Source organism: Staurois parvus, unplaced genomic scaffold, assembly GCF_062004578.1.
Source record: "Staurois parvus isolate SC_StPar_1 unplaced genomic scaffold, SC_StPar_1.0 ptg000136l, whole genome shotgun sequence".
Taxonomy (NCBI): Eukaryota; Metazoa; Chordata; class Amphibia; order Anura; family Ranidae; genus Staurois; species Staurois parvus.
In genome coordinates, this window is record NW_028317932.1 from 4,611,730 (window position 1) to 4,625,346 (window position 13,617).

Genomic DNA, 13,617 nt, shown 5'->3' on the forward strand with positions numbered 1-13,617 from the left:
GATACTAGCTGCTGTTGTGAAGCCAGAGCTTGGCCCAGCTGGCTGACAATCTCCGCAGATCTGTACAATTCATACCAGTGGAACGCACAACAGCTGTGAAACAAGTGCACAGGCTCTGTATAAACACTTGCTGTGTTTGTTCTCCCCGAGGCCAATCAACAAATAGTCTCAAAGTTTGTGGCAAACCTAATTGCCCATAAAGAAAGAAAAGTACGTGGCATGGGGAGAATAAGAAGCTATTTACTAATCAAGTGTGCAGGATCGATGAAATAGACCAATCAATTTGATGCTAATGAATAACTGGCATTTTGCTGAACTGTTACATGAACCGGTGAACTTGTGTTCCTTCTTCCGACAATATTTTAATGATTTTAGATAAATTCTGGTTTCCTAGTAGCTCTGAGCCAGCAGATAATTGAAGGAATGGGCTAATTGAAGATTAGTTACCCCACAATATTATATAATTCTCCTGTACCTAAAAGGCTAAGGTTTAGGGAAACCATACATTCCTAAGTAGTTATTTACCATCTGTAGTGAAGAATGTAATTCTAGACACTTCTAGACACACTGGGGTTGATTTACTAAAGCCAGAGAGTGCAAAATCTGGTGCAGTTCTGCATAAAAAACAATCAGCTTCCACGTTTTATTGTCAAAGCCTATTTGAACAAGCTGATTGGCTACCATGCACAGCTGCACCAGATTATGCACTCTCCAGTTTTATTAAATCAACCTCATTATATAATAGCACATTCAGAGACAATTGTTAGATGGAAATAGTCAGATTTGGCAGCACATAGATACAGTATGTACATATCTTCTGGAAAACTAGGCAGTCCTTGTAAAACCCACTTTCTTTCATCAAGTCATTATGGCCAGTGTTAAGTGTAACTATGGGAAAATGTTTAAATGACATATATTATACAGTACAGTCTATCACTAGAGTTCCCCCAGGGCCACCAATAAGAGGGTAGTACTACTCATACCAGGCCCTATCTGATTGGCAGGGGGATCCAACTTGGGTGCCTGTGCTTCCATCTGCACAGTCCAGTCACATTTTCTGTTGCTGTGTTCCAAGCTGGCCAATCCAGGAGCTGCCAATGACATATATGCCCCTCATCTGCTGCTCACACTAACTCCGTTACCCTGGACAAAAATGGTAGAATGGCACAGAGGGTGCCATGCCATTGCATCTAACAGAAATGGTTAAATGTTGTCAAATTGTCAGGTTGGAATGGATGCCTTGCAAGTGAGGTGGGTGGAGGAATCCTCTCTGCTGTGCCACTGTATTTTGACAATGGGACTCTATCACTGTCAAAATACACTGATCAGCAGTTGCAGCCACTGGTCAACAAAAGTTTTCCAATAATCCCATTTGACAGAAGTTGATTGTTAGATCGACTTCTGTTGAACAAAATTACCTTGGCTCGAAAATTTTCTGGTCCCTGCTAAAGCAGTCAAATTGTGATCCATCTATGGCTAGCTTTACTGGTCAGTAACTCACTAGGTACAGTACAGTATCAGAATGGTTGCCTGGTGGACACACGTTTAACAAGGAAGTCATCAATGGCAGCACCAATACTTCTGTACTTGCTGTTCACTTTAAAAACAGAAGACACCTTTCAACACAAACTACAACATGTGACAATAATTAGAGATGTCAGTATTCTCTGCTGGCCTGCCTGGAAAAGGCCATTTAGGGCCCATAGACCTTCTCAGCTTTAGAAAGAGAACAGTATAATCAATTGTACAGGAGCCAAGAGAGATCATTAAATGCTAATGTGACCTAATCAACTCTAGTATTCCACTTACCACCTACATGTCACACCCAGCCCTCTTCCTCAGGAAGGAAAGCTGGAGACACATCAGATTGCATTACAGCTCATGAATAAAAAAGAAAAAAAAGTCAATGCTGTATTCTTCACAGTGTGGTGTGTATGGGAAAGGTGTAAATTCATATTCAACCTCTTATGGCTTCCATCATTCAGCATTTCTGTTCTTGTTAAATGCGTTTGACATAGTGAACTGCTGGAGTTGCGGCAGAGATATCAGCAGAAAAGATCAGTGATGTAGAGTAGTGATTATTGCTGGCACCTCCAGTACCAAAACATTGTACCGAACTGTCATCTACTTACAGCATAGCACATGGTGTACTTTAGCTTGTCACAGACTTTCTTACTCTATACCTTCCTTTGGGCTTATTTAGCATGACAGCAAAGATATGATGATGTACAAAGTGCCTTCATCGATAGCAACCAATCATGAAATCTGATTGGTTGCAATGGATATTTTTAACTTTATCCATGCTATCTGCACTGCCTTACCAGCCTGCTTAGGTAAACTATTGTACTCACCTATTTACGTTATGGAAATATTACGCAGCACTTTACAGAGTATATTGAATGAATATGACCTTGCCCTATAGTAACTTAAAGAGGACTTGAACTCAAAGATGTAAAAACCTCAGACAGGTAGGTTAGGACCCAGGGGCGGACTGATAACTCTTGGGTCCCCGGGCAATAGGGGATCATGGGGCCCCTGTGTCCTTGCCCAAACTCAAAAAAGCCTATGAAAAAGGTACCAGGGGCATCTCATGGGGCCCGAGTTTCCAAATTGTCAGTCCACCCCTGATAGGACCCTATTGGTCTCTTCTGTTATAAATACTTCTCTCTGCTTGTCAGCGGTAAGTCCAATGATCTGTACATGTGCAGCTCAGGGTACATTTACTGTACCGCTCTGTGCCATGATGATGTGACTCCTGTGCGCATGCAAAGAAGTGACCTCATTGCAGCCTGGCCATTCAAGTGGCTGAACAGACTGAACCAAGGCAGAAGAGAAATCACCTGTGACCAGCAAAAGCACTGACACCGCAGCGCTGGAGGGCATCATTTGACAGGTAAGTCTGCCACAATGTTCTAACATGCCGTGTATACTAGCACATTATGGCATAAAGCTGCTGAGAGCCCATTTAATTAAAAAAAAAATAGCAAAGTTTAATTCTGCTTTAAGGTGCACTTGTATATGTCAGGGAATTACAGACCAGTCAGTCTAACATCAATAGTTTGCAAGGCATTTGAGGAAATGCTAAGGGTCTCCATTGAAGACCTTGTTATAGAAAATTATAAATGACATTATAAGTTACAATCACCAACCTGTTAACATTCTATGAAGAACGGAGCAGTAAGATAAAGGAAGGGTAGTAGACGTAATTTGCCTCAGTTTTCAAAAGCATTTTACACTGTGCCCCACAAATGCTCAATTTACAAGCCAAGGTCTTTTTAAGTGGAGGAAAAGGGATGTATGTTAATAGAGGGCTGCCTTCAAAAACAAGTACAGAGGGCAGTGATAGATGACTCTGAGTGGCCTAGGCTCATGAGTGGTGTTCCCCAGGGTTCTGTCCAGGGACACATGTTGTTTGATTTACTCACAAACGATATTAAGTTTGGAATTAAGAGTTCGATTTCTGTATTTGCTGATAATACCAAATTATGCAGAGAAATAACTTCAGCACAGGATGTAACAACATTATAGGAAGACCTGGACACCACTGGAAGATGGCATGAGAAATGGCAGATGATGTTCAAATTGTCAGGCGCGATACTCATTAGGAAGGGTTACACTGGGAGAATGGGTGATGGAAAAAGATTTCAGGGTTCTAGTGGACCACATACTTGGTAACAGCAAACAAGGTCACGCTGCTGCTAGCAAAGCATTCTGAAAACATTTATGGATTAAAAAGGGCATTTATTGTAGGCATAACTCAATACTCCAAAGCTGGCTGTAGATGGATCCAAATTTGGCCAGTTCAGCAGGTACCGGTCTGATTTATATCCATCTATTGCCATCCCTGCTCAACAGAAATCATTGTAAGGATCAAATTCTGTTGAATGGGAATGTTGCAAAATTTGTTGGCAGGTACAGGTCCCCTTAAGGGTTGCTCCTCCTTTATGGCGGAGTGTTAAGTGGTTGTCCCTTTGTAAGGTAGGTGGCGTTTAGGCTTAGGGTTTTCTTACAGAGACAGAGAGAGAGAAGAGAGCTGCTGCAAGGGAAGTTCATGATCTCCCCTTTGGAGGAGGGGCTGATGGAGGGTCTTCTCCACTATCTTCACCATCTAACAGCAGAAAGAGAGATTGGGGAAGAATTCTACAGAGAAGCAGTGGTTGGTGTTTCCCCTTGTTCTCTTCTTTGGGAAGAAGTAGCTTACACCATGCAGAGAACACATCAGGGAACTAAGTCAGCTAGTTAACCCACAAGAAGCCTGGTGCCTTGCGACTCTGACCTCATTTCACTATTTGGATTATGTTACTGCCATTATCTGGAATGTTACACTTGAATTATAGATCTTTGACTAAATCCTGAAGCAGATATGTGATGATCTTTTCATTTGTGATCTCTGGTTGATTGAAAAAAAATCTCATATATGGGCAGCCTTACCCCTTCTCTTTACAAAACATTGATTTGGCTCCATCTTGAGTATGCAGGTTCAGTTTTGATCATCAATCAACTGAAAGGATGTCCTAGAACTAGAAAGAGTCTAGCAAAAGGCAACAAAATTTATAAGGGGGCTGGTTGACCTCAGCTCAGAGAAAAGATTTATTAAGCTTAATTACTTTAGAGAGGAGGCGCCTATGAAGAGACATGATTGCTATCTACAAATTAATCAATGGTGTCTGCTAACAACTTGTGTAGTCCCAGGTCCCTGAAAAGGATATATGGTCTCAGTTTAAGACTGCAGCAAAGGAAGTTAATGCCTGGTACACACTGAGAGTTTTTTTCATTCACCCCGCTGGGCTGAATGGATATAAAATTAAGGGGCTCACAAGGAGGTCTCAGTACTAACTATGCGATGTTAGTACAGTGATCTCCCAACTGAGCTATTGTGTTCTGATAGGGGAGCTGCCCCCCCTGCCAGAACACCCTGCCCAATCGCTGCGACTGCTGAGCGGATGCTGATTGACAGATGTTTTTCTAACATGCCCATTCTACAGAGCGGAATGTTCGGCTGGCCTCTGTCGGACAGGCTCCTGTACACATGGGCCTAATGTTGGGAGATTTCTGCTGAACCGACCAATACCGGCCAATATTCAGCCTGTGTGTACCAGGAATTAGACTTAAATTGCAGAGCTGGTTCTTTACAGTCAGAGCAGAAAATATGTAGAACTCCTTTCCCCAAATAGTGGTATCAGCTGGGAGTATTGACTACTAGATGTCTTCCTTGATAACAACAGTATATAGGGATCTGTATACTCTGCAAACAAAATCAACACACACGTTGGACTGGAAGGTCCTTTTCCAACCTAATTTATTATGTAACTATGTAAGCACAGGCTTAAAGCGAAACTAAAGTTTTCTTTAACAGTACAAAGTCCCTTGGTGGTACTGGAATCTTCTACCTGGCTTCTTCCATATATATATATGTATATATATATATTAATCGGCAGTAGGGATGGTACTTACATTGAATGAGAAGTGTCCCTTGTGCTGGTGGCTGCTATGTTCATTGAAAACTGCATTCTGGACCAACCTGGACCGGGGAGAGCAGGGGGCGGAATAGGCAGATGAACTGGCACTTTTGACTAGTGCCTATGACAGGTCCAGTGGCTTATATTAATTCCCACAACAATGGAAGCAGTGGGGGTTATTACAAGCTACTGGACCTGCCATAGACACTTATAAAAAGTGCTGACTATACCAGCCCTTTTCACCCTCTGATCCCCCACATTCATAAAATCTGTACTATTGCTTTCTGCAAAGAAAAAGCTTCATGAATGTAGGATGAGTGGATGAATGAAAAGTCCACCTCCTTTATTGATTGCTTTTAAAAGCAGGAAGCTATGGTACAGCTTCTATGAATGGAGGAGGGGAGCATAAAGTTCTTGTGTCAGATGAATGAAGATTTCAACCAACATAGCAGCCACCAGAACGTGATGCAAAGTCTCCCAGTTGCTCATCACCAATGATCTAAACTGGGATTTCCTGTTTCTTTGGGTATTTTCTATTTCCTGTTTCGTCTCTGGGTAGGAAACAAGGGGAAATTCCCTCAGTGGAAAAACAGACAGCAATCAAAACCTGGAACATATGGGATTGTACACTTCATATGCCCTCCCAAAACACAAACATAAATTACTATATAAATAAATAGAAAAAAACCCCACAAATCAGAGTATGGGAAGGAATTGGGCTGCGGCACCTGTACTAGAATTAAAAAACATTAATAATAACTTTATATAATTTAAAACTAAAACTTACAAGCAATCTAGCGACAAGTTCAAGAAATAATACTAAACCGTCTTTGGTCTTTAGTTTTTAAAGTGATTGCAAAGTCAATATTTTTTTTAATAACAAATAAACTATACTTACCTGTTCTGTGCAATGGTATTCCACAGAATGGGTCTGAACCGCCTCTTCTTGGGTCCCTTGCTATAACTCCTGGCTCCTCCTTTTCTTTGGTGCCCACATAGCAGGCTACTTGTTATGGGGGCACAGTTGTGGGATCGCTCCTCTGCCGCTCTGTCTGCGTCCATACACACAGACTGCACAGCTTGACCCCAACCCCCACTTTCTTGTCTGAGGAGTTGACTGACAGTGGCAGGAACCAATGGCTCCTGCTGCCTCAGCAAAGCTTGTGAGAGTGGGGAGAAGAGAGGAGAAGAGGGGATAGCTGCTACAGACAGGCACATTGCTGGATTGAGTAGGTAAGTACGGGGGGGGGGGGGATGAGGGGGAGATATTGCTATCTAAACATTATGTACCTTAATGCAGGGAATGAATTAAGGCAGGGGTGCAGGGGCGGACTGACCATTTGGAAACTCGGGCACTGCCCGAGGACCCGGGGTCAGTAGGGGGCCCCATGAGATGCCCCTGGTACCTTTTTCATAGTCTTTTTTGAGTTTGGGCAAGGACACAGGGGCCCCATGATCCCCTATTGCCTGGAGGCCCCATGAGTTGTTAGTCCGCCCCTGCAGGGGTGTCAAACTGGCAGCCCTCTAGCTGTTGCGAAACTACAAGTCCCATCATGCCTCTACCTTTGGGAGTCATGCTTGTAACTGTCAATCTTGCAATGCTTCATGGGACTTGTAGTTTGGCAACAGCTGGGGGGCCGCCAATTTGACACCTGTGAATTAAGGTAAAACATTTTTTGGCTTTAATACCACTTTAGGATTCAATCACATACGCTTAGTGGTCGGTTGTCCAGAATTCTCAATCCTCATGATCAGGTCCTCACTGATGTAAGCACACATGGCAGTGGGTCTCTCCAGCTCTGGTCCCAGCACTGCAGAAGCCATTTCAGTGGCTTAGTCCCCAGGCTCTCAGTATTGGACACACACACCCCTGCGACAGGCTTTGTTCTTCCTGATGTAGGCATAGACACCCCAGTGGTGGGTCTGCACTCTCTGGCCCCCGCTCTCCGGCACCAGTCTGTACAGCTTGGCTTCCTACTGCAAAAGACCCAGATCTCCCCTGAATTGCCCAGGAAAAGTCCTATCGCTCCTCCTTGGTTGTGCAGGGAATACTGGGTAATGACATCCCTTCACTTGCATTGCACTGTGCCCCTTTAAGGACTACATTTCTCAGAATCCATGCTGCATAGCAAGTCCTCTTGCCATTGAGAGACACCGCTCTCTCCTGGTTCTCCTCTTACCTATCCCGACGCTCCTTCAGCGTTTCCTACAATGGTGCCACCTCCCCTTCCCTCCCCCTCTCTGTTGGGGTCCCCCAGGGCTCTGTCCTTGGACCCCTTCTCTTCTCCATCTACACCTCCTCCCTTGGCAAACTCATACACTCCCACGGCTTCAACTACCATCTCTATGCTGATGACACTCAAATTTACCTCTCCACCCCTCACCTCACCTCCACTTTCTCCGCCCGCATCACTCACCTCCTAAACGACATCTCTGACTGGATGTCGCTCCATTTCCTCAAACTCAACCTCTCCAAAACCGAGCTTCTCGTCTTCCCTCCTGCCCGCGCCCCCCCCCCCCATCCTATCCATCACTACTAACATCACCACCATCAATCCCGCCCCGCAAGCCAAAGTCCTTGGGGTCATTCTGGACTCTAACCTCTCCTTCCAACCTCATGTCAAATCACTGACAAACACATGCAGGCTCCACCTCCGCAATATCGCCAAAATACGCACCTTCCTTACCCCAGACACCGCTAAACTACTTGTGCACTCCCTGATTATCTCACGCCTTGACTACTGCAACTCCCTCCTCACCGGCCTACCCCAGTGCAAACTCTCCCCGCTTCAGACCATCCTGAACTCAGCTGCCAGACTCATCCACCTCACCAGCCGCTCCACCTCTGCCACCCCCCTCTGCCTCTCCCTCCACTGGCTCCCTATCGCCCAACGCATCAAATTCAAACTACTCACTCTGACCTACAAAGCCATTCACAACACTGCCCCTAACTACCTCACCGACCTGATTCCCAAGTACCACCCTACCCGTACCCTTCGCTCTTCACAGGACCTCCTTCTATCTTGCTCCCTGGTCTCCTCCTCACACGCACGTCTGCAAGACTTCTCCAGGTCCTCCCCCATCCTCTGGAACTCACTACCCCAATCCATCAGACTGTCACCTTCCCTCCTCACCTTCAGGCGCTCCCTGAAAACCCACCTCTTCAGGGAAGCCTACCCCACCCTCACCTAACTGCTGCTCTCCTTCATTCCTCCTACCACTCCATCCCCCACAGCCACTTCCTCCTGTACCACTACCCCCTCCCTCCCAGATTGTAAGCTCGAAAGAGTAGGGCCCTCTTACCCCTCGTGTGCTGTTCGTAACTGCTGTAATGTTTCATGTATTGTCCCCCCCTCTATTGTACAGCGCTGAGCAAACCCTTTGGCGCTATATAAACTCAATGTAATGTAATGTAATGTAATTGATTGGCTCAAATCCTCTAATGTCAGGAGGGGGGCAAGAGCAAACGGGATTGCGCACAGATCCCACTCTGCTCACACAGCAGGGAAGTAAGAGGTGAGAGCTATCTGCTACATCACACACAGAAGAGAGAGAGACACACACAAGATGGTGGGGTGTTTCCTTAACCCCTTCCCATCAACGTCCTTTAAGAGCTTCTAGATGCCGGGAGGCAGAGATGGGCATTTGGGTCATATGACCGCTGTGATTGGCTGTGATCGCAAGTATGCATTGGGAGTTGACCGATCCCCACCGGCTACTGCAATGGGAACGTTCAGGGAGCATGCTCTCAGCACTAAGTTGTTTATACAAGGCTGCATATATGTGACCACTTGGCGTTAAGGCTCACCCATTGAGAGGCTGCATATATGCAAGCGGGAAAGTGTTAAAGACAGGTATGTTACTATCCCATTTGGAGAAGAAGCTGGGCAGAACCTGGGACAACTTGGACGAAGAGCTGTCTAATTCAGGCCCTTACAAGGTTTCTCATCAAAATTCATGTACAAGATATAAACACCTTAAAAATGCATGTATTATGGTGATGAACATACTTTGTAAAAAATAAACACAGGGATTTGGAGATTATGGGATACTCTGAAAGTAATCTGCAGGAGACAACAAGGCACCTGAAAGTGTACCTGGGGACAACTTCTATATTTTGAAGCTCTGAAGTTCTAATTACATTGGGTGGAATTTAAATGAAAATGGATTCTGTTTTATGGGGGATTCAAAGCGTTACACACGGGTACTATAAATTTATAGAATCATGGTGCTTACTAACTTACAGAGCAATAAAACTGGATTTGTAGTTAGTTCCTAAACATTTGGGTTTTTTTTGCACAGTTCTTGCCATTGTGCCCTATATATTTGTATTTGGGCCTGAAAGCTTGTAAACTTTTACTTCTGAAACAAAAGTGCTTCCTTACACACTGGCGTTCTGGTTTTTTTTATCAGTTCAGTTATGTTTTTTCAAAGAAAAATGGACCAGTTTTTCATCAGTTTACATCAGTTTTTTTATCAGCTTTTCATCAGTGTACATCAGTTTTTACATCAATTTTTCATCAGTTTACATCAGTTTTTACATCAATTTTTCATCAGTTTACATCAGTTTTTATATCAGCTTTTCATCAGTTTACATCAGTTTTTACATAAATTTTTCATCAGTTTACATCAGTTTTTACATGAATTTTTCATCAGTTTGTACATCAGTTTTTTTACATCCACTACCAATGCAAGAACTGATGCAAAAACAGACTGTTTGTCTGTTTACATCCGTTTTGCACCTGTTCCATTTTTTTAATTGAACAATATTCCTTTCACACAGGCATTTTGTCTGTCCATTTTTCTTCCGTCTGTTGAAGGATGAAAAACGGACAGCAATGAATTCCTATGGTATAATGGATGAAAAAATGACGCTGTTCATTTACATCAGTTTTTTTGTCCGTTTCTGTTCAGGTCCATTTTTTTAAATGGAACAAGTCTGCATTTTTGTTCCATTAAAAAATGAAACGGATGAAAAATGCCAATTTTTTGCATCTGTTTTTGCAATGGTAGTGGATATCAAAAACTGATGTAAAAACTGAATTTTACTGGCTAATTTAATACTGTTTTGGTTTGTGGTGCGCAGATACAATTAAAGTGGTTGTAAACCCTTAATATACCCAGTGCAGTGACTGGCCTCAGGTGATTCACAGAGATGAAACAAATCCTCCTACAGAATTTATATCTGTTTATCTGCAGTCCTCTCTCCTCTACAGCTATTCAAAGTGGAGAATTTATAAAGCTTGACTGAGCTGTCAGAAAAAAAGATTGCTGGGAGCTGAAATTACACATTGCAGAGCTCAGTGAGGGGAGCTCTGAGAGCTGATTGGAGGGAAGGGACACCCCCCCCCCCCCCTTCTACATGGCCCACAGGAACAGAGCTGAGACTGTCAATCAGCTGGAGGTCCCTCCCCTGTCACTGTTTTCTCTTGGTTTCAGGAAAACTTGTCAGACGTGATTAATGCTGAAAGAGGAATGAAGCAGCCAACAGAAATGACACTTAGGGGGTTTATTTACTAAAGCTGGAGAGCCCAAAATCAGACTCACTTCTGCATAGAAACCAATCAGCTTCCAGGTTTCATTGCCAAAGCTTCATTGAACAAGGTTAGAGGTTAGAAGCTGATTGGTTTCTATGCAGAAGGGAGTCTGATTTTGGACTCTCCAGCTTTAGTAAATAAACCCCTTTGTGCGTATAATTGAGACACACTATAGAGTGAAATGATTTGTTTATATTTCATGTCTGAGGTTTACAACCACTTTAAGTTCTGTTTTAATCTCTTGCTTTTCAGGAAGGTGCTGTATTTCCCTATTTAAAATAGCAACATGATCCACTTAAAATATATGTCATGCCTGTCACGATCGCACGGTCGCCGCCACCAACATGCGACAATCGCACGACCGCGACTAACAGTAATACGTCACGCCCGCGGCGTCAGACCCCGGACCTTCGCACCAAACTCGTGACCGAAGGACCGGCCAATCTAAACCAGCGGTGTGACGTGCGTAACAAGGCCACACCCAGCTGCACCCAGCACAGCGATTGCCCAGCTAATGGTCTACAATCTCTGTCAGAAATACATGTCAGAAATACACTATAATGATTGAAAAGTCACCTGTCCAATATGGTCAACTACAGGCCAATTGGGCAGGGAGTAAACAAACACAGTAGCGTCTCTTCAAAAGGCAGGAATTCATGAATTGCAAATAAGCGCTTAAAAACAGTTTAACACTTTCAGAAAGAAAGATTTATTACTAAAAGAGTCAAACAGGTGCAATACAATATTTACAAAGAGATGTCACAAATATATATATATATATATATATATATATATATATATATATAAAGATACAGCAAAGAGATAATAGGAAGAAAGTTACAGGGTTAAGTTACTTGCCAATATGCCTTGGTTTGCAGATCCAAGTTGCAGAGCAGGATGATTCTTTGATCTCCTTTTGTTACGATGTTCAGTTCAGGAGATGTGTGTTAAGCTTCCCCCAGGCTTGCAGCCTGTCCTTTTTAAAATCCCTCTCAAGGGGAGGGGGGCGGCTCTGAACACTGGCCACTACGCTGTTTTGGGAGGGGTCAGGGGAACTCTGAATTAAACTAACAGCTTCATACTCCATGATATGAAACATACAGTTGACCTGAGGAATGTTCAATTAACTGCTGGTCAGTTTTATGATGTGTGGGCCTACACAGTTTTGGGTCAGTGCTTCCCAATTCTCTGAGAAATGCTGGCCTTATCAGAACGTAGGTGAGAAAGGTTACATTTTCGCAGACTGCCTGGCACCGTACGGAGGATGCCTTAACTTGGGTTGACCCCCCCCCCCATCCCCATCTGTCAGGAGATAACGTTTGCCTCTCAGGAAGGGAGGGGGTAGGGAGTGTGAGGAATAAGGAATACTTCCACTAAAGGAAAAAGGGGAACTCCGTGTCCAACTCTGATGAGCTAGTTTGCTACAATGCCAAAAACATATTTTTTTATTTTTGAACAGAGTGGGGAAGAATTAAAACTCCTGTCTGATTTTTATTACTATTCAGGACTCCATTAGAGAGATTTCCCTTCACTTCCTGTCCTGTTGACAACAGTTTTACCAGACTCACATTTGCCCTGCACAGCATTTTAAAGTAGTACTAAAGCCTCACGTTTTTGTGTGTAATTACATTTGTATGCAGAGGTTGAGCAAAGGACTATAGGTGCTAATAGAACTCCAGAAACACTTTCAGTTTGTTGTCTTCACCACCACAGCCTCTGCTTTCCAATGCCCCAGATAGCAGTTAAAACCTAAGCTGGCTTCTATACCTTTCCCACTCAATCCAAAATTTGAGAAAAAGTTTTCAATCTTCAGCACCAATTGATGCTTGTGAAAGCCTGTTAGTAGCTTGTTTACCTGACAGTCACTCTGAGTAAGATCTGTGTTTAAGACTAACGCTACCTGTAACCACTTCCCCTCCGGAGGATTTACCCCCCTCCCTGACCAGGCCATTTTTTTGCGTTACGGCGCTGCTTTACTTTAACTGACAATTGCGCAGTCATACAACGCTGCACCAAAATGAAATTTACGCCCTTTTTTCCCCATGAATGGAGATTTCTTTTGGTGGTATTTGACTGCCTGTGCATTTTGAGTTTTTAGTGCCATTAAAAAAAAGCCTGACAATTTTGAGAAAAAAAAACAATATTTTTGACTTTTTGCTATTAAACATGTCTAATCAGATTTCGTCATAAATTAGGGCCAAAAAGTATTCTGCTACGTTTTTGCTAAAAAAAATCCCACTACGTGTAAATTAATTGGTTTACGTGAAAGTTATAGCATTTACAAATGGCGATATATATACTGAAATGTTTTTTTTTTACTAGTAATGGCACCGATCAACGATTTCTATCGGGACTGCGGGCATTCTGACACTAAGAGGAACTGACTTGGTGTCAATGACACCCCCAGTGACACCAATACAGTGATCAATGCTAATAAAAAGCACTGGCACTGTACTAATGGCACTGGGCAGGAAGGGGTTAACATGTGGGGTGATCAAAGAGTTAACTGTGTGCTGTTTTACTGCGTGCTGTGTGTGTGCTTTACACTGTAAGCACACTGCCCTGTATGGCTCTGCTATGCAGAGCTATACAAAGCAATGTGCTGGAGCTGACAGGGGAGA

General features: G+C 43.5%; 1 long non-coding RNA gene across 1 annotated transcript in view; it reads left to right on the forward strand.

Annotated features, from left to right (window-relative positions):
* LOC149465915 (uncharacterized) overlaps window positions 1–13,617 on the forward strand; it is a 113,493-nt gene that overhangs the window by 76,743 nt on the left and 23,133 nt on the right. The gene's annotated exons all lie outside the window — the stretch shown is intronic.